A 24,761-nucleotide genomic window follows, 5' to 3' on the forward strand; every position below is an offset into this window, starting at 1 on the left:
CCATGAGTGAAACTGGGCTAATGCTGTTCTCATCTTAACAAAGGACCAGATCAGTATCCTGCTTCCCACGTAGGAGCTGTACTTAAGGTTCATCAGTATTGAACACAAGTCAGACTAAGTCCTCAGGGGCATCACAGGACATCTTTTTGGAGGTTTTCTTGGTTTAAGATGCTAGGCGCATGAAAAAAATTTTCTAGAGACATTTTAACAAAAAATGTGTTCCCTTGGAAAAGGAAGTCCATTTAAAATAGATATATATTTGTCTAGATAGTTAGAATTTATTTTTTTATATACCACTTGAAGTAAAGGGATAAAAGTTCTTATAAAAGTAAAAGCTGAGGCTAGAGGGGTGGCCCAGCAGCTGAGAGGACCCATGTCCCAGCACCCAGATGGCAACTCACAACCATCTGAAACTTGAGTCCCTTCTTCTGACCTCAACAGGCACAGACACACATACAAGCAAACATATACATATAGAACACATAAAAGAATTTAAAAATTAAAAATCAAATGCTATTAAAAATCAAACAAAAGAGTTGATATTGAATATGGATGCACGGTCAGATCAGTGTGAGTCACTCACTGAGTATGCCTTGAGCTTTATCATTTTAGAAAGTTGACATTTATTGGTCCACCATTATATATATCAATGATATATAATGACTTATGTTTTGTTCCATGGTTTACATATAAGTCTGGAATTCACCATTCTTCCTTACGTACTAACAACTCCTTTCAGGTTTAACCTGTTATTTTGTGTGTGTGTGTGTGTGTGTGTGTGTGTGTGTGTTGTGTGTGTGTGTGTGCACATGCACATGTGCTTGAGTGTAGAGGTGAGAGCACCAGCTTTGGGCATCATCTTCAGGAATGGGATGTATCACCTTTGATACTGTGCCTCTCCCTCACCTGAAATACATCAAGTGGGCTGGTTGACTGGCCAGCAATGAGCCCCAAAATTTCACTTAGTTTTGCCTCCCCCAGTGCTGAGGTGCAGGTGTGCACACGAGGCCAGCATTTATATGTGAGTGCTGCAGATCTAGCCACTCATGCTTGCAAGGCAAGTGCTCTGCCTACTGAGCTGCCCACCCAGACCCTTGTTTTCTCTGCTAACTTATGTATCTTGAGTTCCCACTGAGTATCATGCAATTATCTAGGAATTGAGAATGCCTACGGATGTCATCCTTTCATGTGAGTGAGGACACATAATATAAAATATTTATTACTATACAGTATTTATTATGAGCACACAAATAGAATGTAAAAGAAGAGTAAGTCTAGTAAATCAATCATTTAGAGCAGCAGATCTTTGGGCAATAACTGAATAATTCATTTCTGCATATATTTCCAGAAAGAAATTTAATGATTAACCTAAAAATTTATTTAAGTTCAGTGATAGCATTACATTCCACATATTCTTGTATTTTGCAACTATAAAACTTTTTATATTTTTGTTTTTTAGGACTAGCATTGAAGCTATTAAGTCTTTTGCCAAACATTTTAATATATTTAATTAAAACATAGTTACACCATTTCTTCCTTCTTTTTCTTACCTCCAAACTCCCCTATTTCCCACTCAACCCGTCTTAAGCTCTTGGACTTTTTTCTTGTGTTTGTGGCCTGCAGAGTCCAGTTTTGTTGTATGTGTATATACTGTCTTAGGGTTGATCATTTTGCATTGGATAACCAATTAAGGGGCTCATCCTTAGAAGAGGCTAATTTTCACTGATTCAGTGGTCATTAGTTGCCTGTAGCTCTTTGTCTATTGGTAGGACACCATGAGATTTTCTCCAACCCCCATTAGCATGGCTATTGATACTATCATTGCTCAGGTCTTGTTTAAGCAGCTATTTTCAGAAGAAACAACCTCACAGAAGACTTCTGGTCCTTTGACTCTTACAGTCTTTTCTGTGATGAGCTTTGATGTAGGAGATGTGTTGCAAATGTAGCCACTGAGGCTGGGCTCCCCACGATCTGTTGATCTCCGCATGGTGTCCAGGTGTGGAGTCAGGGCTCTGTGAGCCTCATTTAGAAGAAAGCAGAGCAGTACTGGCATCCGGCACAAAACCATACGTTTGCCGTGCGGTCTCCAGGTGAGACTGGCAGTGAGCGGGCTCCAGGTGAGACTGGCAGTGAGCGGGCTCCAGGTGAGACTGGCAGTGAAATTGCTACAAGTTGTTCTTTCAGCTTCAATATGTGGAATGAAGATGTTTCTTGTTGACTTATAGGGGATTAATTTTTGAATTATCTGTTTTAAATACATATCTATTTAAGGAACTTAGTTTTACAATTTACTAGGAAAATAGAGGCAATATGCATGTACATATTTAAACTAAAAAGTAACTTAAATCTAGTTTTAGAATATTGATAGTTAAGTAAAGTATTTTTTAGCCATAAATTACATGAATGTTTAACACTGGTTGGAGTAAGAGTCATTATTATTAGTTACTTTAAGACTCCTGGGAACTCATTATATACCTTAAGCTGGCAGGAGATTCATGGCGCTCCTGACCATTCAGCCCTCCCATCTTTGCCTCTCAAGGACTAGAATTACAAGCATGGACTATTATACCTAGCATAGTTAAAGATTTTGAATACACTTAATTGCATATCTCTAAGATGTTACTGGTGCTTTCTGGGTAAATTAAAAACATGAAAAGATGTTTGTTCGTGTGTGTGTGTGTGTGTTCTCTTACTTTCATTGAGGGTATACTATTCGCAAACTATTTGTCTAACACCTATGAGTGAGCATTTTCAGGATTTAGACTCTCATACAAACTGATGCTGTGAATACTCTTATCCCTTTGTAAAATGTGCATAAAATTTGAACTGTGCATGCTGAACAGACATAATTGAAAAATCTAAAATCGAAAATGACCTCATTACAAAACTTTTTGACATGATACTATAAGTTGAAAATTCCATATCTGACTTTAAGTGACAAATCATGGTTGAAATATGGGGAATATTGTACAAAATTCCTTACAGGCTGTAGGCATACATGAAACAAACATTAATTTCCTGCTCAGATATTGATCTCATCATGTATCTGTGAACAACCCTAAAAATTAAAAAAAGAAAGGGAAAAAGAAAGAAAGAAAAAGAAAGGAAAGAAGAAAAAAGAGAGAGAGAAAGAAAGAAAGAAAGAAAGAAAGAAAGAAGGAAGGAAGGAAAGAAGGAAAGAGAGAAAGGTTGAAGTCACCTGTGTTTCCACGCATTTCACCCAATCTGTACCCCTAGGGATGGGCAGTCATGCCTTATAATTATGTTTAGCACTGGTCGGTTTGATATTAAACATTTTACAAGTGTAAGCTTTCCTGGTTCTCCTCCCATTTGCACAAGGTGAGAGGGCAGCTTGTCTCCACACGGACCCTTGGTGTTCAAGCCTGGTGATTATATAGTGGGATTTGGTGTTGATCTTAATTTGCACTTGTAGTGGGACTGATAAATTGAGCACAGTTTCTCTTGCTTATTGGACATTTGTATATACTCTCTTGTATAGTGTTTATTAAATGTAATGTTATTTTATGTAATCAGGAAAGCCTTTTCCGAGGTGATGTTTGAGCCAAGACATGAAAGGTATGAAAGGGACAGCAAAGTGCAACAGTGGCAATCAGGGAGGGAAAAGAGGCGGAAGGCTTTGGGGTAGATAGTCAGTGGAATGAGTTAGTTGTGTGTAATGCGACTGGAAAGAAAGCTCTGGTGACAATTAGTGAGCCTCACAATGGGAAGAACTCACACATAATATGAAAATAGAAAAGCAAGTCAGGTTTCTGACTTTTGCCACCAGTTACCATTTGAGCTGGAGAAATTAGAAACAAGAGCCTGTCTGGAGATGAGCACCAGGAGCTCTAGTTTCTAGTGTGTGTGGTGGGATTTGCCTGTAGTCCCAATACTTAGGAGGCTAAGGAAAGCCTGGAACTCAAGTCCAGCTATAATGAGAACTTTTCCTCAAAAAAAAGAAAAAGAAAAAGAAAAGGATTGTTATTGAGGTGATCTGAAACCAATGTAAACAGATAATCTCACCTGATAATCTGAGAAAATATTATAAATTTAAAAAGATTCGCTCTCAGACCCTGGTGGCATTAGCATAAGAGAAGGAAGGTCAGGGCAAAAGAAGCAGGCCCAAAGCCTCAGTGTTCACAGGACCTACAGGGGAAAGCACCTGAAGAAAAGACACAGAATAAAGTGCAGCCTGAGGAGTCACAGCCCAAGAAGTTTTTCCGTTGCTGCAGAGAGCATGGGTGACTTCAATAAGGACAAACAAGCTAGCATAGTGGGTTTAGAAAAACAAGAGAGTGCCAAAAAAATCTACGGGGACCCATAGACTTTGCAAAATATGAGATGAACTATTACACACTTCAGTACTAAATAATTAAGGAAGAAAAATTTGAATAATTTTTATAGTGACCTCATAAAGAACAAACGGGTTCTCTTGTCTACTCTCCAGGACCCATTTCTGCTTTGGGAACTTAGGCTGAACCCAGACAAGAGGGAGAAATACGGAAACTCAATTGTCAGATTGGTTGTGGCTTTTGGGTCACCTTTCAATGTCTTCAAAGAAATGTTTGCTGTCTGTCCAGGCTTCATTGCTCCATCCATGTCTAAGAGATATAGTGGAAAGTTTGCTTCATCTTGTAAGAACCAGAATGTTGATCATATTGTCGTAAATAAAACATAGGACTACATATAGTCTATTCTAATTTATTCTGTAAAACTTACCCAGGACTACAGAAGAACTGATTTAAAAGTATAGCTACCACTCAAGCATAATTCAAAAGCACCATGAAAATATATGCGCAAACCAAATCAACCAATTGTTACCAAGTTTTGTTTATTTTTAAAATGAACATAAAGCAATTTAATGTTGGAAAAATCACAAAGCAGACCAAAGTGATGAAACGATTTGACTATTTTAATTGATGGGGGAAAGCATTTTAAAAATGAGTTACTCATGCATATATTATAGATACATGTATATATGCATATATATGTATGTATATATGTGTATATGTATGTGTACATGTATATATTCCTTGGAAATGACAAACAAGAAGCTTCCTTAATTTAATTTAAGTGCAATCATGGGGACCTGGGTTCAAATCCTGAGATGATCCAGAACGGTTGCATGAATGCCTGAAACCCCAGTGCTGTGGAGAACAGAGACAGGATGGCTGCTGAAACTCACTGACTTCCGACCTAGTTCAGGTTTCCTGACTGACCTTGTTTCAAGGCACTAAGGAGAGTGTAATAGAAAAGAACACCTGATGTCCCTCTGTCCTGTGCACAGATATGTGCACTTAAAACACACACATACACACACACACACACACACACACAAAGGAGAGAGAAAACTATAGTCTGGATTTTCTCTCAGGTGGTGCTTACCGAGCATGCACAAGTCCCTGGACTCCATTCCCTGATATACATAGTGCCCAAAGTAGTGACTGTCTATTATCCAAGCACTTTGGAGGTGGAGGGAGGAGGATCCAAAGTTCAAGGCCAGCCTCAGTTACACAGAAAGTCTGAGTCCAGCTTGGGATATATGAGACTCTGCTTCAAAAACAGAAAAAAAACCACTATACTAAAACAGAAACTACCTCTGTAAAATCAGGAAGAATGCCCCTATTGCTACTTTTGTTCAGTTTCAGCCAACAAGAGGACAATAGATAGCATGTCATAGATGAACTGTACAATCTCTTAAGCCCTTACAGAGTAGCTGAGGTGGATTGAATGTGAGGGACTGTCTCTGTGAGAACCAGAAACATTCTAATCATGGTGCAGAAGATTAGGGTCTGACTGGCTCACTCTCACTGAGGACAGAGCAACTAATCAATGCTTGCAGTGATCTTTACCTTAGGGAAAAGTCTAGGGTTTGAATACTAGAGGGACAGAAAGTTAGCTGCTGATAAGAAGTTAGTAGAAAAAGCTAAATTGGATAGCTTTCCTTTCTATCCTTCCCCCGTTGAGAGTGTGTAGGCGTACGGAATGTGATTGGCTACCCCCTCTATGAGGTAATACCCATTGCCTCTAGGGGCTGCAGTTAACATGACTCCACCTGGCAACTCTAGTGAGACCCAGCTTGTCTGAGCCAAGATACAACATACTTGCTGGATGCCCTCAGAAGAGGACATTTTTTTTCCTCTTTTGTTGTAGGGCTATTATCACACAAGGCTCTATGGAAAAATATTAATAACGTTAAAATTCTTTGGTTCATTTTGAAACGAACAAAGCTTTCATGATACATCTTGTCTTTGAAGATGAGAATACAAGAAAACAGGTAATCACAAAAGCAAGTCTTTGTATTAAGGTTATTCTAATAACAAAATAAGATAGCATAGATGTTATAATGTTATAATAAAAAGATTTCTTTCTGCTCTGGAGGAGTCTGATACAGGTGGTAGCATGATCAGGCTCTAGTGGGGACACTTTTTGATTCATAGATTGATATTTTCTTGTTGTGTCCTGCAAAAGTGGGGAAAGAAACGGGCGAACAAGCTTCCTAGGGTCTTTTATAAGGATACTGTCTTAGCTCTGTTTCCTATGCTATGATAAAATAACCACGACAAAACTCAATGCTGAAAGGGTTTACTTAGCTCACAGATCCAGGTTACAATCCAGCATGGCATGGAAGCATGCCATAGTAGCAGAGATTGTAGTAGCTGGCCACATTTCCATTTACAGCTGGAAGAGAACAGTGAACGGATGCATATATGCTCGGCTTGTTTCCCCCTTTAATGCAGTGCAGGGTCTCTAGAGAATGATCCTGCCCACAGTGGACAGGTCTTCCCACCTCAGTTAATGTAGTCAAGACAGCCCCTAACACATATTCTCAGAAGCTAATCTTAACCTAAATAATCCTTCACAGGTCCTGCCTCCTAGGTCTCTAGTTAATAATACTTACCATCACAATCTACCTCTATCACTCCAAACACAGCACCTTTGTCTTTCGAGACAGAGTTTCTCTGTGTACTGGAATGGGCTCTGAAGACCAGGCTAACCTTGACCCAGAGATCCATCTGCCTCTACTGAGATTAAAGGCATGTGACACCACTGCTCACCTAAACACATCATTTTTAACCCACGACATTCTACCTCTTGTCCCTATAGGCTTATGATCAGTTTATACTATAAAAATATGCTCATTACAACTTAAAAGTTCCTCTATCCCAGTGTGGTGGGTTGAATAGCTTCATGTATTTCAATCATTGGCCATAGGGAGTGGCATTATTAGGAGGTGTGGCCGTGTTGGAGTACTTCAATATGTAGATGGACTTTGAAATTTTCTATGCTCAAGTTCTGTCCAGTGTGGAATGAGAGTCTCCTCCTGGATATCTTCAGATCAAGATGTAGAACTGTCAGCTCCTCCAGCACTAAGTCTGCCTGCATGCTGCCATGCTTTATACCATGATGATAATGGACTGAATCTCTGAAGCTATAAGCCAGCCCCAATTAAATGTTGTCCTTTATAAACGTTGCCTTGGTTACAGTGTCTCTTCACAACAATAAAACTCAAACTAAGATATCCAACTTTATTCTAATAGTCATTAAGAGTTCCAAAACTTTAAAAGTTCAAAGTCTCTTAACTGTGAACTCCTATAAAAAACAAAACAAACAAAAAAGCAAACAAGTTACATGCTTCCAACATATAATGGCACAGAATAAACATTCTTATCCTGAAAGGGAAGACTCGGGAGCATAAAAAGAATAAAAATACCAAAGCAGAGCTAAATTCCAACAGGGCAAGCATAAAAGCCTATAGCTCTTTGTACAACATGTGATGTTGTCAGTGTGATTCCTAAAGTAGTTGGAAGCCCTGTTCCTCCAACCTTGCTACTTAGAGCACACACAGCTTCTCCGTTAGGTCCACTCTACTCCACACTTGCAGCTCTCCTTGGCAGACTTTCCATGGACGTGGCATCTCTGATATTCTGAGATCTCCACTGTCACTTAGGCTTCATCTTCACACAATAGCATCTCAAGGCCTCTCTTCAGGGTTCACAACTCTGCCACACAGTGCCTGCCCTCAGCTGATCTTCACGATCTCCTCAATTTTGCATCTTTCATGCCTTCTAAAGCAGCACTACATGACAACAGTACCAATTTCTGCGGCCAGCTTCAAATCAGCCCAGCTCCTTAGACAGCAGCTGTATAAGCTTCTGTGTTCTCACCAAGAGCACCCTTTCCTGTTGTCCCTGTGTCAAGTACCAGGTTTCTCTAAAACCTCCTTAACAGCTATGGGTGCTTGTAGATTTTTCTGTTTCCGCACCTTTCCTATCTGAAATTTTACCTTTCCCAGACACCTTTTCTCCACCAAACAAATTAGCTCATCATCTTTAAATTTAACTTCACTTAAGTTCTTAGGACACGAACAGAACAAGGATAGATTCCTTGACAAAATGTCACATGAGCGGCCCTGGCCAAGTTCATGACAGAGTCCTTGGTTCTCTCTTTGAAACCTCAGGAGCCAGCCCTTCACTGTCCTTCATTTTGTTCCTCTATACACTGTTGTCTTCTGAGATGCCACTAGAACATCCTATTAAGCCCTGTTTACAATACTCAGTGGCTTTTCTATGCCAAAGTTCAAAACGCTTATACATTACTCTCAGAGAGCAGTTGCAAAGGCCTAAAGGCCTGTGAGTCAGCTTTATCACAGCAGCAAACCCAGTTCACCACCAGCTTCTTTCTGTCTCAGCATTTTTTCCTGTTTCTTGGATAAAAGACCCGGTCAAAACCAACTTATGAAAGGGTTTATTTAGCTCATGATTGGAGGTTATATTCCACCATAGCATGTAAGTAATGTGTGGCAGGAGCTTGAAGGACTGGTCACATTACCTATGCAGTCAGGAGAGAGTAATGAATGCATGTATGCATGCTCATCTTGCTTTTTCTATTCATACAATTTAGACTCTCATGCTAGGGAATGATCCCACCCATGGGAGATAGGTCAGGTCTTCCCACCTCAAGATAATAAAGACAATCCGTTATAGGCATTCTCAAAGACTAACCTTAATCTAGACAATCCCTCATAGATATTCCTATAGTTCTGTTAACAACACTAACCATCGTGACTATTAATTCTGTCATGGAGGGCTTACCTTTGTGACCTAATTTACCCTACAGAGTCCTCATCTCCAAGCGTCCTACAGTGTATGCTGATTTCCACATACGCGCTTGTAGGGTGGGAACAACCAGTTTTGGTCATTCAGTCCTACAAAGTTGAGTCCTGGCCGTTTACTAGGATCATATTTGATTCCTTTTCCTCCATCAGTCATGCACTGCCAAGAGCTTCGGAACTGCACAAAGACATACTTAGGCCCTCTAACCTTTTCTTCACTTTTATTGCTACACAAATGACCTCTTTCCCAGGGGTGTTTTTGTTTGTTACCAGTGATGTTTCCACTAGTTTCTGTTCCTTTGTTCTCCCTTCCATCTATCATCAGCAAGAATTATATAAATGTGACGACTGTTTGACTTAATTTTTCTTTTAAGGAAAAAATGTAATTAGCGTTGAGTGTAGAATAGACGCATGTGTATTTTATGAAAGAGAAAACTGATTACTCTGTCCTGTGTGGCTATAGGGCGATGCAGTTAGGATGGAGACATCTACTGAACCTTATCATTAGAGTCAGGGCTTTCTGGTTGCTTTACTTAAATTAGACTTCTTGTAGCCAATCTCAATTCAGAGATCAGGCTGGTTGGGAATCTAATAGGTTGATAAGAAACTAAATTGAATTTCTTGTTCACAAAAACTGGATGGCCCCACATCAGACAGAGGTGAAATTTGCCTGTAACTGGATTCTCTCTGGAATTGAGTCAGCCATTTCCTAGACACAGAATTTTAATCAAAATATCCATCCTTATCAGTAATTGTCCTAAATTTGGAGGCTAGTCCCTAGATTGAAGTGGTGATTTATTTCAAACCTGAAAAGGTTTTAGGCAGTTCTTATGACTTCAAGGTCTCAAGGGAGCTTTCAGGAAGCCAGTCAAGAGGGGAGAAGCACTGTGTTCCCTTGTTTAGCACACAAGTCACACACGTGTCACCTAATACAGCTACTGTCCCAATGAGAATGCTGCAAAGCTTCAAATAAAATGTAAAAGGATAAAACAGTAAGAGATTTCTACTATCTAAGAGATTTTTACAGAATGTCAGGAAACCCAGATAATGAGACCACAAGGTAAGTGCAGCAGCAGTGGGTGGCTACCTACTTCTTAAGAAGGACCATTGAGTCCCTTCTTAACATGATCCTGGGCTCTCAGAGGCCTTCAAAACTTGCCTATTTAGTTGTTTTCCAAAGAAAGATGTCCTTATTTTATTCTGATTAAATATAATTAATGTTTATTGTAACAAGCTTTTAAAATTTTGTTTAGTGTGTGGTGTATACGTGTACTGTGCACACGGGAGGTCACAGTTCACCATTAGGTTTTTCTCTTTGGCGTTCCCCATCTTATTTTTTGAGACAGGGCCTCTCACTGAATTTGGAGCTTATATTCTTGCAAGACTTGCTGGTCAGGAAGCCCTCAGAGATCCCAGGAGTCGAGGTCTGGGATTACAACTATGAGTGACTACCCTCAGGCTTTTTAGATGGGTACTTAGGTTCCAAACTCAGATCCTCACATTCCTACACTGAGTACTTTTCTGATTGATCCCTGACCCCAGCCATAATGTACCAAAAGGTTTTAAAGTTCTGAAAATGTACAGGTTTCTATTAAATTTTCACTTTTTCTGCCTTGGTTACCTTGCTTCACTCAAGGGACAGACATAGTAGAATCCATCATCTTTTGTGTTCATGCTTATAATTAGTGTGTGTGTGTGTGTGTTTCTTCTCTCTTTTTCTTGAAGTATGAAAGCTCAAATCCAACAAGAAGTGGTCCCATTAAGCCTAAGAATCTTAGAAAACTGAGGCAGAAAAAACCTGATGAGTTAGAGAGAATTAACTTGTGAGGACAAAGCGTGCCCGTGCATTTTCTCCCAGAGCATTGCGCTTCGGTTGGGATTTCTGCAGCATGACTGGTTTGTGCCACTAACTCCACAATCATGCACAGCACTGCCCTAATAACTGCAAATCCATTCATCTAAGAACATTTTATTACATTGTTTTTATAATTTAAGATCTTTCTGGGAGTCTGTTATCAGTCTTAACAAATCACCTAGCCTGATGCTTGTGGGCCTCATGCTTTGTAACTTAGATTCATTTTCTTCCCACTTAAATGTTCATGCTCATGGCCATCCCCTGCTTTTAGCACAGGCTATATATACTCATTCCCTTTTCAACAACTGAGATATCTATTCATGACCTGATCAAAGCTTTTCCGATTTTCACTAACCACTTATGATTGTGTTTTATTCCTTAGACATTTGATGTGTTTCCTTATAGCTATTTATTAGTCATCTCATACGTGTCTCATACCTCAGAGGTCTCAAATCAGGGCTGCTGATGGAATTCACATAGTAGGCCATGAGCCAGAGTCTCCCACAGAAATACAGAAGCAATAGAAAAAAACTACTGGGTACTTTCTGTTCTGTTCTGCTTTGTTTTGTTGAGATGGGGCTTCAGTATGTAGCAAAGATTGGACTCACTCCTAATCCTGCTCCCTTGTCTTCCCGAGTCATGGGTTTGTAGGTCTGTGCCACTGCACCTGGCTTAGAAGGCTTTAATGAATAGTTCAAACCATGTGGTCAGCCCTTAGAGATTTAAAAGCTTTAGTAGCAGCCAGTCTTCTTTTCAAGTCCTGGTAACTCAACTCAGCAGGGGATGTTGCCCAGGTGGGCTGAGGGACTAGGAGCTAGATGGGAAGGATTGGTACTTAGAACCAAGGCCAGATTTAACAGGCCAGTGAGGCTTTGGAAAGAAATATGAAACACATTGGCTTTGGACTCATGCCTGGGTTCAAATTTAAGTCCAAGCACACACATCAGCAGTTGCCTTGTATTTCCCATTGTCTTCTATTTAAAACAGAAACCATCACTGCATGGACTATTGAAAGGGTTGGATGAGACAGCCTGTAGAAGGCTTTGTGGGTCTCAACTCACAGCTGCTCAATGACTAGAACTTATTATCATTGACTATGAGTTACAGTAGCTTGTTTTCCATCAGAGGTTAACAGCTAAATGAGAAATCCTAAGCCATAAAATATTTCTAGGTAGGCAAACAGTTTCTTATGCTGAATTACCTGGAATTCTTCAAGTAGCAACCTATCAAATCTTTGGCAGTTGATTTGACTTCTGAGGAGAATCTTTAATAAAACAAAACTTTCTTCTCAGCTAATGGCCACAGTGAGACTCACCCTGTCCTTGCATCCTGCAGAGATCAGGGAACAGAATTCCAAGGAGAGACGCAGGTATTTTGGTAACTTCAGACAAACTGTTTTAAACACTGTAGGCAGTGAGGTAATGGAAATTGAGACACACTGAAAAGCACGTATGCCCCAAGAAAACCTCAAAACGTGTAATACAGTGTGACATCTGGATAACCTATGTGGCGACAATGATCATTTCAAGATTTACCAATGTCTCGTATCTAAATTTCATGAATACACAGAGGTGTGGGAGAGCATGAGTGCACGTTCATGCATGTATGCAAACACACGAGCACACACACACACACACCTGGACCCTTGTGAGGTGTTGTTTGGTCTTTGATTTGGTGAACTGTTAGACAAGAACTTTCTTACAGCAGTGTGATTTAAGTTGACATTGAGCTTGAAAGCCTTCTCTTCGTAAGTTTGCAGGAAGAAAGCCTGATGCTATTCTCATACTCAAAGACAGAGCTCTTTACAGAGAAGCATTCTTAGGTGTCTTGGACTAGAAAGTGTTCACGAATCAGCATGTGTGGTTGCTGAGAAGGCTCAGCAGCTAAGAGCACAGGCTGCTCTTGCAGAGACTCAGGTTCTATGGCAGCTCACAACTGTCTGTAACTCTAGACTCAGGGGACCTGACACTCTCCTCTAGGCACCCGACTTCCTTGTGATACACAGAAATCCATGCTGGCAAAACATCCATACACATAAAACAGGTATTTTTTAAAGGATCAACATGTATTGCAATCTCCTGTACTGTAAATCTTTACATTTCAAAACACTGGTCTGGGTCTGATTAAAGTGTGTCTTTCACCTACTCACAGACAGGTATCTGGGTCTCTCTGTCAAATCTGAATAAAATCCCTGCACATGTAAGAAAAGTCCATGACTGAAGAGACCATTTTAGCCTGAGTATCCTCAATCTCCGTTGGCAGATGGCACCAGATTCTCGGCTGTGGCCTTCTGTCCAACTCCTTTGCATTCATATTGGTCAAAACCAACCTCTAGGCTCCAGAGAAAAGTAGGCTCCTTCAGTCACCACTGGCTTGGAATTCGGCTACCGGATTTGAGGAAGGAAGGGAGAGGGGTGTACCAAGAAGAACTAGCTGGGTGAAATGCTGGGGAGCCTGGGGACTGTCTCCCATCCTCAGCCCACTGTGCATCAATCAGGGTAGCCTGACACTGGTGCAGTCTCTAAGACAAACTCTTGACCATGTGTGGAGAGGGAAGGAGGGGTCAGGTCTGGATCTGACAGTCACAGTGTGGTGCCAGACCTCCCTCCTCTGGTGTCAGCTTCTTTCTTAGACCAGAGGTTAGGAGTGGATGATTCTTCATAAAGATGGTCCAGTGTGACCTTGAATAGAGCAGGATTAGCACACACTTGGGGTTAGGGAGATAGTCCAGTGGGTACAGTGCTTACTGTCCAAACAGGAGACTGGAATTGGGATCCTGAGCATCCATGTTAAAGCCTAAGTGTGGCAGTGTGCCTATAACTTCTGTAACCTCAGTGCTGGGAAAGCAAGACAGAAGCCTGGGGCTTGCTGGCCAGCTGATCTAGCCACAGCCACCAGCTCTAGGTTCAGTGAAAGACCCTTTGTCATAATAGGAGGAGAGTAATAGAATAAGACATCTGACCTGGACCTTTGGCTTCCACATGCAGTCATTGGCACACACCCACACACAGGCACACTCGCGTGCACACACACATACACACACTCTCCAACACACACACTCACACTTAGAAAGTAATATACTTGTGTCTGGAGTTCCATTCTGATGGAAGCCGGAGGCTAACATTTTCTTCTTTGCCCTGCTAACTAGGATGGATAGCCACACATTTCTCTTTTTTTTTCCCAGAGCTATCAAGGCCTAACACTCATCACTCAGGGTCCGGCTAGAGATCACTTAAAATGATAGCAACAAAGGTTGACTGAACCTTAAAGCTGAGAACGATACAGGCAAGCAAATAACACAGGAATTAAGCCTGAAGGTGAATTTGATCATAATTATTTATCATGGTGTGCTTGAAATGTATGTGAATGTATGCTCCATTTAGACGTAATCAATTTTATACTTTACAATAGTTGCTTATCAAACAAATCAGTTTAATACTCACATTCTGTTTGTCTGATGTCATTAATCACACTAAATGACAAAATTGATATGTTTGAAGCACAATACAATATTTTCAGGTCAAGATTACCTTAGCTGATTTACACAGAACAAAACTAAAATGCTGGATTCTCGGAAAGCTGAGCTAGGTCTGGAGGGACTTCTTAGAACCTTTGCTCTCTGAGTTAATGTTTTACTTCAAAGAGCCCTGTTCATGTTAGCCTATAAGCTTCAGGCTTTTCTTTGGGAGGGGAGGAGGAGAATGAGGAGAAAGAAGAGGAGGAGAGAGGAGAGTGCTGGAGTGTGTGTGTGTGTGTGTGTGTGTGTGTGTGTGTTTGTGTACAGAGGCCAGAGGAGGCGCTTGGGTAGTGTCTTCAACTGCTCTGGACCTAATTTCCTTGCGTCAGGGTCTCTCCTGGAACCTGAAGGTTGCTCCTTTGCCTTGTGGGTTCCCAGGAATCCACTCATCTCACATCCTCCTCACATTCCTAAGGCGGGACTCAACCTCAGCATCTGCATCTGTAGAGCAAGGAGCTGAGAGAGTTTTCACTGAGGTCTCTTGGGGCATGAATTTTGCATTGACAATCCATTGTAGAACAGGATGGAATAATGGTTCTTTTGTCATTCTCTTGGGGCTGTTACTGTCGCTGAGAATCACGCAGACAGATGCAGGCATCACAAGGGACGAGTGACAATGAGGTCTAACTGAATAATGGTTATGTTTTGAGGCTCTAGCTTCCTTAAAGGGTAAGAGTATGATCTTCCGTGACGTTTTGTTTTGAGAAACAAGCGTTTTGATTGTTGGGTTAGGGAGGATAGAAAAGTGCAATACTGGACGCATTTTTAAATTTAGAAGCGCTCGGTGTACTTTTGTTCTGCCTGCACACTGGGCAAAGTACTTAGGTCTGGCTGTGTCTTCGGGGTAGAGCTGCGAGGTGTGGTGTTGGGGTCAAAACAGGTTTGACTGCTAAGCTGGCACCGGTGCCGCGAGCCTTCAGGGGAGGGCCAGGGCCAGGACCAGGAGACAGATCACCTGCGGGGCTGGCGCCACACTGCAGCACCGGGCGAGCCGCGCCTGCTCCCACGTGGACGGAGATCAGGTGATGTCTCAGTCCAGGTGGCTCTGGGGAGGTGGGGCAGGACAGGGAGGCGGCTAGCTCACTTAGCTTCCCTACTTGGTGGTCTAGATCTTGCTGGCGAGGTGGCACCGCGTGGGTAGGGTGCCGGGTGGGAGTGCGAGCGGTGGGTGACCCACCCCTTCGGGTCTCTCTGGTTATGCTTGGGACAGAGCTCTGTTGGGCGGAGGTAGCCCTTGGCGGTGCCAAAGCGGAGGGTTGTGCTCCGTAGTCTCCGTAGTAGACTCTTGGCTTCACTTGCACGGTGCGGGCCGCGAACTCGTGAGCAGTGCTGGGCCGGCTAGGGGGTGCGGGGGGGCTGCAGGGGGAGGAGCCGGGACCACGGCCGAAGGACGTCTGCCCTCCTCCGGGAGAGACGCTGTCCCCGCTGCCTGGTCACACCGCACCTTTTCGGGCTTAGGCTCCCTCCCGGACGCCAGCACCCTGGGGAGCAGCACCCACCCCGGGAGCCCGGGCTGCGGCCAGGGGCATGAGACCGGCCAAACGCCTGCGCCTCCTCGGCCGGGGCCGCGCAGACTTGCGATGGCAGTGAAGCTGGCCCGCCGCAGAGTAGGGTAAGTGAACATCTGGAAGGTGGGTGTCCTGCTAGATGCTGTGATCTTTTGACTTTCCAACCCAGGAAAACCGGAGTTGCAGCAGTTAATTTATCTAACATTTCACAGCCGTCCGTCCGTCCGGGACACATCCTCACATCCTAGGTCCCTTAATTGAGCCGTTAGCTCCACCTCCTAATCTTGTTTCGAACCCTTAAAGTATTTCATTGCAAGATGCATCCTCTTCCTCCCCACCTGAAGAGTGAATGAAGGTTTTCAGGTAAGGACACTACATGCGCAAGTCAAGCCGTCAGGCCTGTGCTGAGTGTCAGGCACATGATTAGCAGAGTGCCTGTACTCTTGGAAGCAGTGGGAGGCTGAATCTTGAGGGGAAATGATGCAAATGAAAGAGAAATGAAAGAATAGACAGTGGGAGCCCAGCTGCTAGAGAAAGCTCCAGAAACAGGCGTTTCTCTTCTGTCTCTGCTTTGGCCTCTCCTTCATCTTTTAATGAAGGTAACATAACATCATAAACTAGTGAATAAGCTGTCCACCTCTTTTGAAAGGTCTGCTGCTGCCTGTATATAATGAGATGGAGATTTTTGATAAAATTTCAAGGGGTAAAGAATCTACTTTTATTATAGCTAAGCCCGAGTCAAGATCAGCAGGTGGAAAGTCCATTTTTCCTTTGAATGGGATTTTAGTTCCTAATATAGCTATCTTGTATGTATAGATGGGAGATGGTGTTATTTAAGTACAGCAAGAAGGTTCTGGAAAAAATAGTAACTTCAGATTTACTCTTTTCTTTCTTTTTTCTTTTTGCTGTGAAAGAAAAATAACTTGAGGAGCATTCTGAGATACTAAGGGTACTTTAAACTTGTGGTCTGCCCTCCAGGCAATTTCAATATTATGTCCAAATGCCACTCCCGACAGAAGCCAGGTTCTGATTGGCCACTTCAGTTCGAGGAAGCTCATTGTTTGGAATTAATATCCTGTTTCTGTCGGGAAGGCCGAGTTCACATCGAGCTGACATCTAGCTCCGTCTCCTTAGTCCTGCCCTAGCCAATACCCTTCCAACTTCCAATATTACCTTCAGGATTTCTACTTCTTTTTGAAAAGAAAATCTACAACTTTAAATCTGGAATTCAGCCCCCTCACTCATTAAAAAACAAAAAAAAAGAAAGAAAAGAAAAAGAAAGAAAGCAGAGGAAACAGTAGAGAAAGGAAAGGGTTGTAGAGATTGTAGTGATAGAGTCAGTTTTTGTCTGTTTTAGCTGTCTGCTTTAAGGATGAAGTTGTTTATCCACACAGTGCATACAGGTGCTCAGAAGACAGAAAATGTTACATTTCTTTAATGAGTAACCATTAAACACATCAGCTTATCCTGCCTTCAGCACATGACTGTCTACCATTAAGCAAAACTCTGAGCTTGACTGAAAATTCACACCTCTTTGTTGTTGTCACGCAGACTTTTTTCCTCTAATCTGTGCAGCTTGGAGGTTCTTGAGCAGACCTTTCTTGTTTTATATTACTTTAAACCTCTAATTTCCACTTTAATAGATCTACCTCAGCTTTGATTCTGACATTCTTTGTATCAATTCTACACATCTGAGGAATTTGACATTCAAGTCAATGTCATGCACAGGACAGGCTCTTTTATGTTGAAGGTTGTGCAGCTGGAAGCCAGTGGCACAGCAGAGATGGCTCCAGGATTTTGGAGTCTGGTACTTATTATTCCTTTTCCAGAAATCAGGTTAATGGCATCTACTTTCAGGATGATTGCTGAAATTCCAAGTACTGAAAAAGCCAAGAAAAATAGTGGCTGGAAATCTAGTTGGTCTCTAGTAGATATTGCTCAAATTAGTGAACCAGATGAATCTGCACTTAAATTGTTCTAGTTCATAGACTGGTCTTTTTTTTGTAAAGGTTTCATGAAAGCAAAGTTTAATCAAGTGCCTTGCTAAAACCAGACTCTAAGTTTTCCTTGTGATTTATGAGAGTAACCAATCACTTCCAACTCCTAGAAATACTGACCACTGCCCCTGCCCAAGTGTTGCTTGCTTGTCTTTAATTTTACCAGAGATTGATGTCAAACTGGACTATAAAGCTAGGAATTCTATTCATTTTCTCCTGTATTTAGCATTAGAGACTAACATTTGGCAAATTTGTGTGAGCAACTGCAGCTTCTTGAGACCTTCTTCTCATAGGATTTTGGGGGACTCTCGGGACGTTCCTGTGCTCACAACCCCAGGTTCTCTTGGGTGCCAGAGTCTGAGTGACTGGAATAGGAAGGCACAGGCAGTCTGTCTTCAGCTGGTTCCTCAGTTCTCTCTCGTCTTCCATCCTTTCCAGCTAAAGCTCACAAGGCAGGAAGACAGCTGCTTGCTTTTTCTAACACATCACCTGCCTTTTGGGTTCTAGGACCCTGTTAACTAGTGCCCATGTCCACATCATGTGCACAGTGAAAACTATGCACCCAATTGGGGTGTTGGTAAGTTCAAAGTGTTGGTAGTAGTATAAACTCTAGACAGTGTGTGGTATGGAAACACTATATTTTAAGAATTAATTCTTTAAAATGAAGAGTGACAAAATCACATGTTTTTCACAAGAGGTTGAAGGTAACAGATCCATGAAGCAAAACTGCAAGACACAGGGATGTCACCAGAGTCTTGGGAAGTAAAGTGTATGTCCTCTCTGGAGCTATCTTCATCAGAACATTTGTAGGCATTTATCTGTGTCCAAACACATCTACTCTCTGGCCTTTGTATAAGAACGCCCTGAACAAAGGAGAGCAGAGTGAAATCCACTGCATACTCTCAGCATCTAACACACTGTAGACACCAGGTATGTGGCTAGTGACCATACTTTAATAAACACTCAAATGCTTTGATGTAGGGAAATGTTCTGTGTCAAAGAAAAGGGAAATGGGCTTCTACTAGTAATGAACGTTCTCACTAGGCAGACAATACTTATGGTTTCAATGGTCCAGACTCCACTGCTTGGTGCTTCTGGAGCAGGGTCAGGGGAATTCTGGGAAGTCTGTAAAAAGGAGCTGGATCTCCCCCATCTTTGAAAATAGCCTGTAGTATAGTTAGGGAAGTAGGGAGAGGGTGCTAGGTACTGACAGGGAGATGGGGTGCTCCAAGTTATGGACTAGAAGGACTAGAAGACACAGGAGGACATGGATCCTGGGAACAGGGCAGCTCCAAGGAGAAATGGGAAAACCAGTGCTTTTAAACATGTTTCAGTGAACCTTCTCTCCCCTGAAATACTGTACCATCAGCCACAAGCAGCAGGAGATGTGCTAAGTCCTTAGAAGAAGTATCAGGTATGCATTATGAAAGAATTGTTAAACCTTAAATAGAAAATTTTTCTGAGTTCTTGGTCTCTGACCTGGAGTCCAAGTGCATTTGAATCCTGAGTTATCCTGTGCCTCCAAATAAGAGTGACGTTGCTTTTCAGTGTTCAGTTCAATTAGACTGCTGTCTGGAAGCTTAGCCATGCTTGGTACTCAATCCCTTCTTGTTATTTGCACCTCCTACTTGTTCTAAAGTATCTGAATTGGTTTCACTTTGTAACATAATGCCTAAAATTGAATTTAGAGAGGAAGAAAAAAAACTTCTTTGCTGTCTTGTGAGTGAATGGTGCTTGAGAATCCCATGGCTAAAAGGCATTGTGATGTAAGATAATCTTATCACATGTATATGCAACACATGTGATTCGAGGGGCCTTTAGGATTGGGTCTGAGATTCTAGATCATTCTTTCTTAAGCAATTGGTGAGAAGCTACATCTCATTTTGTTCCAGGGCTGTCTTAGTTAGGGTTCCCTTTGCTGCAACTAAACACCATGACAAACAAGCAAGTTGGGGATGAAGGTTTTATCCAGCTTACACTTTACATTGCTGTTTATCACCAAAATGGTCAGGTCAGGGATTCAAGCAGGGAAGAAACCTGGAGGCAGAAGCTGATGCAGAGGATTGTGTGTGTGTGTGTGTGTGTGTGTGTGTGTGTGTGTGTGTGTGTTTGCTTCCCATGACTTGCTCAGCCTACTTTTCTTGAAAAACTCAGTACTATCAGACCAGGGATGGCACCACCCACATGGGCTGGGCCCTCCCACAAATTGAGAAACTACCTTATAGCTGGATCTCATGGAGGCATTTCCTCAACAGAGGCTCCTTCCTCTCTGATGACTCTAGCTTGTGTCAAGTTGACAGAAAACCAGGCAGTACACGGACATATTTTATTCCCACCACAGACTCAGGGTAAGTGGCCAGGTAAAGTCCCATGTCACCCAGAGTAAAGCCTGAAGCTAAGGGCAACAGTGCCTGCTTAAATGACATGACAAGTGAGAGAGGTTTTGAGCTGATAAAGGACACACCACAATTCTAACTTCCAGCTCCAGAATTGCTGCTGACAATCCTAGATTGCATGTCTTTTGATAATTATAATCTTAAGATATCCATCACTTAAAATAATGAATAATTTGATGATCCCAAGTTTAGGAGAAACTCCAGAGGAGAAGGGGAACAGCTATGCTCCAAAGCAGGTCTAGATCCTTGGCACAGACAGCCTCCCTCGATTTTCATCATGTTTGAGGTTCAGCCTCCTCTGTTTACAATAAAATCAAAACACTTGGTTTCCAAGGAGCAGGCTTGCAGGATCTCAGACATTGTCCCGGCACTTAGCAATGCCGTTTTCTCTACTAACACTGAGAAGCTGAGGGCATGGGAGCTGTCTCATAGAGTACACTCGATCTGTGCTTGAGGAGCTGTAGGCTGTTGATGAGGAAACTCTATGGTGCTCGCTGGCTATTTATGTATTTATGTACTTTCTAGCTTTTACTTTTTGGTGGAGTCTGTTGGTTTAATTTTGTCATTCAATCCTTTTGTAAATGTATAGTCTAATTGAGTGATTCTTTTATTCCGAGAGCAAAGACCGCCCATTTAAAATTGAAATTACATGGATCTTACAAAAACAACAAACAAAAATTTTGTATATATTATTAGAAGACAAATAATGGCAAACATGTTACAAACTCAGTGACATAGTTTTTAAACAGAACTTAGGTAGTGTGTGTGTGTGTACATTGTGTACATGTCCCAGAGATAGACACTGGGTCTTGTCTTCAGTCACTTCCTACCTTATTTTTTGAGACAGCTTCTCACTGAGCCTGGAGCTCACAGGTTTAACTAGACAGACTGCCCAGCAAGCCCCAGGACTCTAGTCTCTGCCTCCCCAGTGCCAGGAGACCAAGTACACCTTTATCACGCCCTCCTTTGTTATGTATGCGGTACTAGCATTGAACCTGGGTCCTCACAGTTTCACGGCAAGAACTTTTACTCACTGAGCCCTCTCCATAGTTCCTTCAAGTATGTTTTCTTTAAAGATGAATTAGCACTTTATTAAGTATATTTACATTGAAACTGATGCTGTATAAGTCTGTATGCACAGAATGTATGTGTGTGCGTGTGTGTAGATTTGCATTAATTCAAGACAGAGCCCATTTTATAGCTATAACTTGAAGTAGATGGCCTCATAGAAACATGTGAAAGGTTTAGAGTATGATATAAAATGGGACAACAATAAGCCAACCTAGAGTTAATGTTGGGCCTTTGGAACCCTTCTGCCTGTTCACCTACCTGACAGATTTTAGCTGTGTTCTCTTAATTATTGTTTTTTAGATAATGTTTCCTTGTGTGTAGTCCATGATAGTGTCAAACTCTGAATTCCATTGCTTTGTCTCCTGAGCTGTGGGATTTCCACTGTCACCATGACCACTTTTATTAGGTCATTTTAAGCAAACAGCACTAGTAACTTTGGTTTATTGGCCTCTGCCCTTTTCTATATCATTTATACCCTTCTTACTTGGGATTCACTTTTTCTGTTTTAGCTTTAGGTGAAAGTTATGTAACCAATTTAATTTGCTTTTTTACAAGGATTAAAATCTACATAATTTATTTTACATTTAAAGGTTCATTTCAGAATTTTAATATATTGTAGCTTTTATTGGGCTGAAAATATATTTAATTTCCTTTACAATCTCATCTTCATCTCATGGTCAATTTAAAAATGATTAGTTTCCAAATATTTGGGACTTTTGTGGATACTTTATTATTTTTAAAACTTTAATACTAGGGCAAGTGGGAACTATATTCTGTAGAATTTCAAGCTTTGGAGTCTGTTAGAGTCTCCCATATTTGGTCCACCCTGATGAATGACCCTTAAGCATGTGGCAGGGATGCCTTAGTTATGTGTACTCTGCTCCATCAGTGACAGTTGACCCAGGCTGGACATGAGGTTTAAAGTGTAGTTCTTCGTTTTGTCTCTGGATATTCTACCCATTTCTGTTTAAGCAATATAAATCTCCAAACTATGCTTGTGACTTATTTTCCCTTTTAGCTCTGCCAAGTTATGGTTCTTCATGTATTTTCAAGGTATTAGTCACACACATATTTATGCTTAAACTACACCTCTTATAAACAGGAGAGACATTTAAAGATGAATTTTAGGTTCACAGAATAATTCAGCAGGAGATAAGGAGTCCTCACACATCCCTGACTGCATCCATTTACCCAGCTTCCCAGGCTGTCAGCACCCCATGCAGTGACACGTGTGTTTCACAAGATGCAGCTGTGTTGCAACATCATGACCACCCAACGTTCACACTTTATATCAGGGTTCACTCTTGATTTTATATAATTCATGTTTTTTGACAAATGTATAATCATGTATACCCATCATGATAGCGATAGCAACATACAGAATACTTTCACTGTCTCCAATATCACCTGTGTTCAACCTGTCCATCCTACATGCCTCCACTATGCCTGGAACTCTGTCTTTTTACTATCTCCATAACTCTGCCCTTTTTTTTCCCTAAAAATTCCATAGAGTTGGAGTCATACATGGTCTTTCAGGCTGGCTTGATAACACATTTCTTTTTAATACTGAATACTATCCCATGACCTAGATGGACCACAGTGTATCCATTCATCAACTGAAGAGTGTCCTGGTTGTTTCTAAGCAATTATGTAAAAGACATTGGAGAGATTTATTCTCCAATGGATTTTATGTGGACCTACATTTTGAGCTCATTTGGATGAATGCCAAGCAGTGAAATCACTGGATCCTGTAGTAGGCGTGTGTTTACTATGTGAGAAGGTGCTAAACTGCTGTCCAAGGTGATGACGTTGTTTTATAGTTCCACCTGCACCGCACAGTATTCTGTCCCACATCTCTGCTCCCATCTGCTGCTGTTTGGACTGTTCACTGTTCTACTGGTTATGCTGCATCTTGGTGCTCTTCTAACTTGCATTTCCCTAGTGATATGTGATGATGATGATTTTCTTACGTGCTTACTTGCCTTCTGTGTGTCTTACTCAGTACGGTGATATTTTGTGCATTTTGGTTAGATTGTTCAGCTTTTTATTGAGTTTTAAGAGTTTTTTGTATATTTGGATTGTAGTTGTTTTTTTGTTTTGTTTTGTTTTGTTTGTTTGTTTGTTTTGTTTTTCGAGACAGGGTTTCTCTGTGTAGCCTTGGTTGTCCTGGAACTCATTCTATAGACCAGGTTGGCCTCAAACTCAGAAATCCACCTGCCTCTGCCTCCCAAGTGCTGGGATTAAAGGCGTGTGCCACCTCTCCCTGGCTGGATTGTAGTTCTCAATCAAAGCTTTTATAGTGTTTTCTCCAAGTCTATGGCTGGTCTTCTCATTTTATTAAAGTGTCTTTAAAGAGCAGAGCTTTTAATTCCAGTGAGGTCAAACATCTTTCCTAAGTTATGCCTTTAATGTTAGACCTAGAAGGTCGCCACTAAACCTGAAGCTATGTATAGGGTTTTGTTTTTTGTTTTTTGGGTGTTTTTTTTTTTATGCTGTGATAGGTGTATTAGGTTTTAAGTATACAAAAATTTCTGAGTTAATTTGATTTTGTTTGTTTGCATGTGTACATTCATGTCTTAGATCATTTGTTGAAGACTGCTTTCTCCATTTATCTACCTTGGCCTCAAATCAGTTAGCTATATTTGCTCAATTCGTATTTTACTTTATTTATCTACTTATTTTTATTTATCCATATACTTGAAGAAAACTATTTTTTCATCTGTGAGTGGTTATCAGTTGGAGATAGCTTCTGGGCTAGCATGGGGTCTTGTATCCACTTCTCCTCTCAGCACTGTCACCTTGTCTGGTACAGACCTGTTGCAGGCCATCCGCATGCTACCACAGTCTCTGTGGATTAATATATGCATCAGTCAGTCATGCTGTGTTTAGAAGGCCTTGTTTCCTGGGATTTTAGTTTTTGAGTAACGATAATTTGTTTGAAACTAGGAATTTTAATCTGTTTTTTCTTGTGTGGAAGGTGGCCAGCTCTTTGCTTTAGCTGTCCTTTTGAATCGGTGGTGCTGGAGGCTGAACGGTTCATACAATATTGGAGACTAACATGAAGCTGTTCCTCCAGCCCTTTCTTTGTATACAACCTTTATAAGACATGGTAAAAGTTTCCTAAGCAGGCTGCAAACTCCACATCTTTCCTCTGCTTCCTGAGTACAAGCATCACTAGGCCTGGCTCACTTTCATTTTCAGTAGTCAATCTATTTCTCTCCTCCTCCTCCTCCTCCTCCTCCTCCTCCTCCTCCTCCTCCTCCTCCTCCTCCTCTTCCTCCTCTTCCTTCTCCTCCTCCTCC

The 24,761-nt window shown here is 41.5% G+C and overlaps 1 protein-coding gene across 1 annotated transcript in view; it reads left to right on the plus strand.

The window, feature by feature from the left end:
* The first annotated feature begins 15,987 nt into the window (after positions 1 to 15,987).
* CUNH2orf88 (chromosome unknown C2orf88 homolog) overlaps positions 15,988 to 24,761 on the plus strand; it is a 14,750-nt gene continuing 5,976 nt past the window's right edge. The window contains exon 1 of the mRNA XM_028765847.1: positions 15,988 to 16,099. The gene's annotated coding sequence lies outside the window, so the exon portion shown is untranslated. The remainder of the gene's footprint in view (positions 16,100 to 24,761) is intronic.

This window comes from Grammomys surdaster, unplaced genomic scaffold, assembly GCF_004785775.1.
Source record: "Grammomys surdaster isolate TR1022 unplaced genomic scaffold, NIH_TR_1.0 165, whole genome shotgun sequence".
Classification (NCBI taxonomy): Eukaryota; Metazoa; Chordata; class Mammalia; order Rodentia; family Muridae; genus Grammomys; species Grammomys surdaster.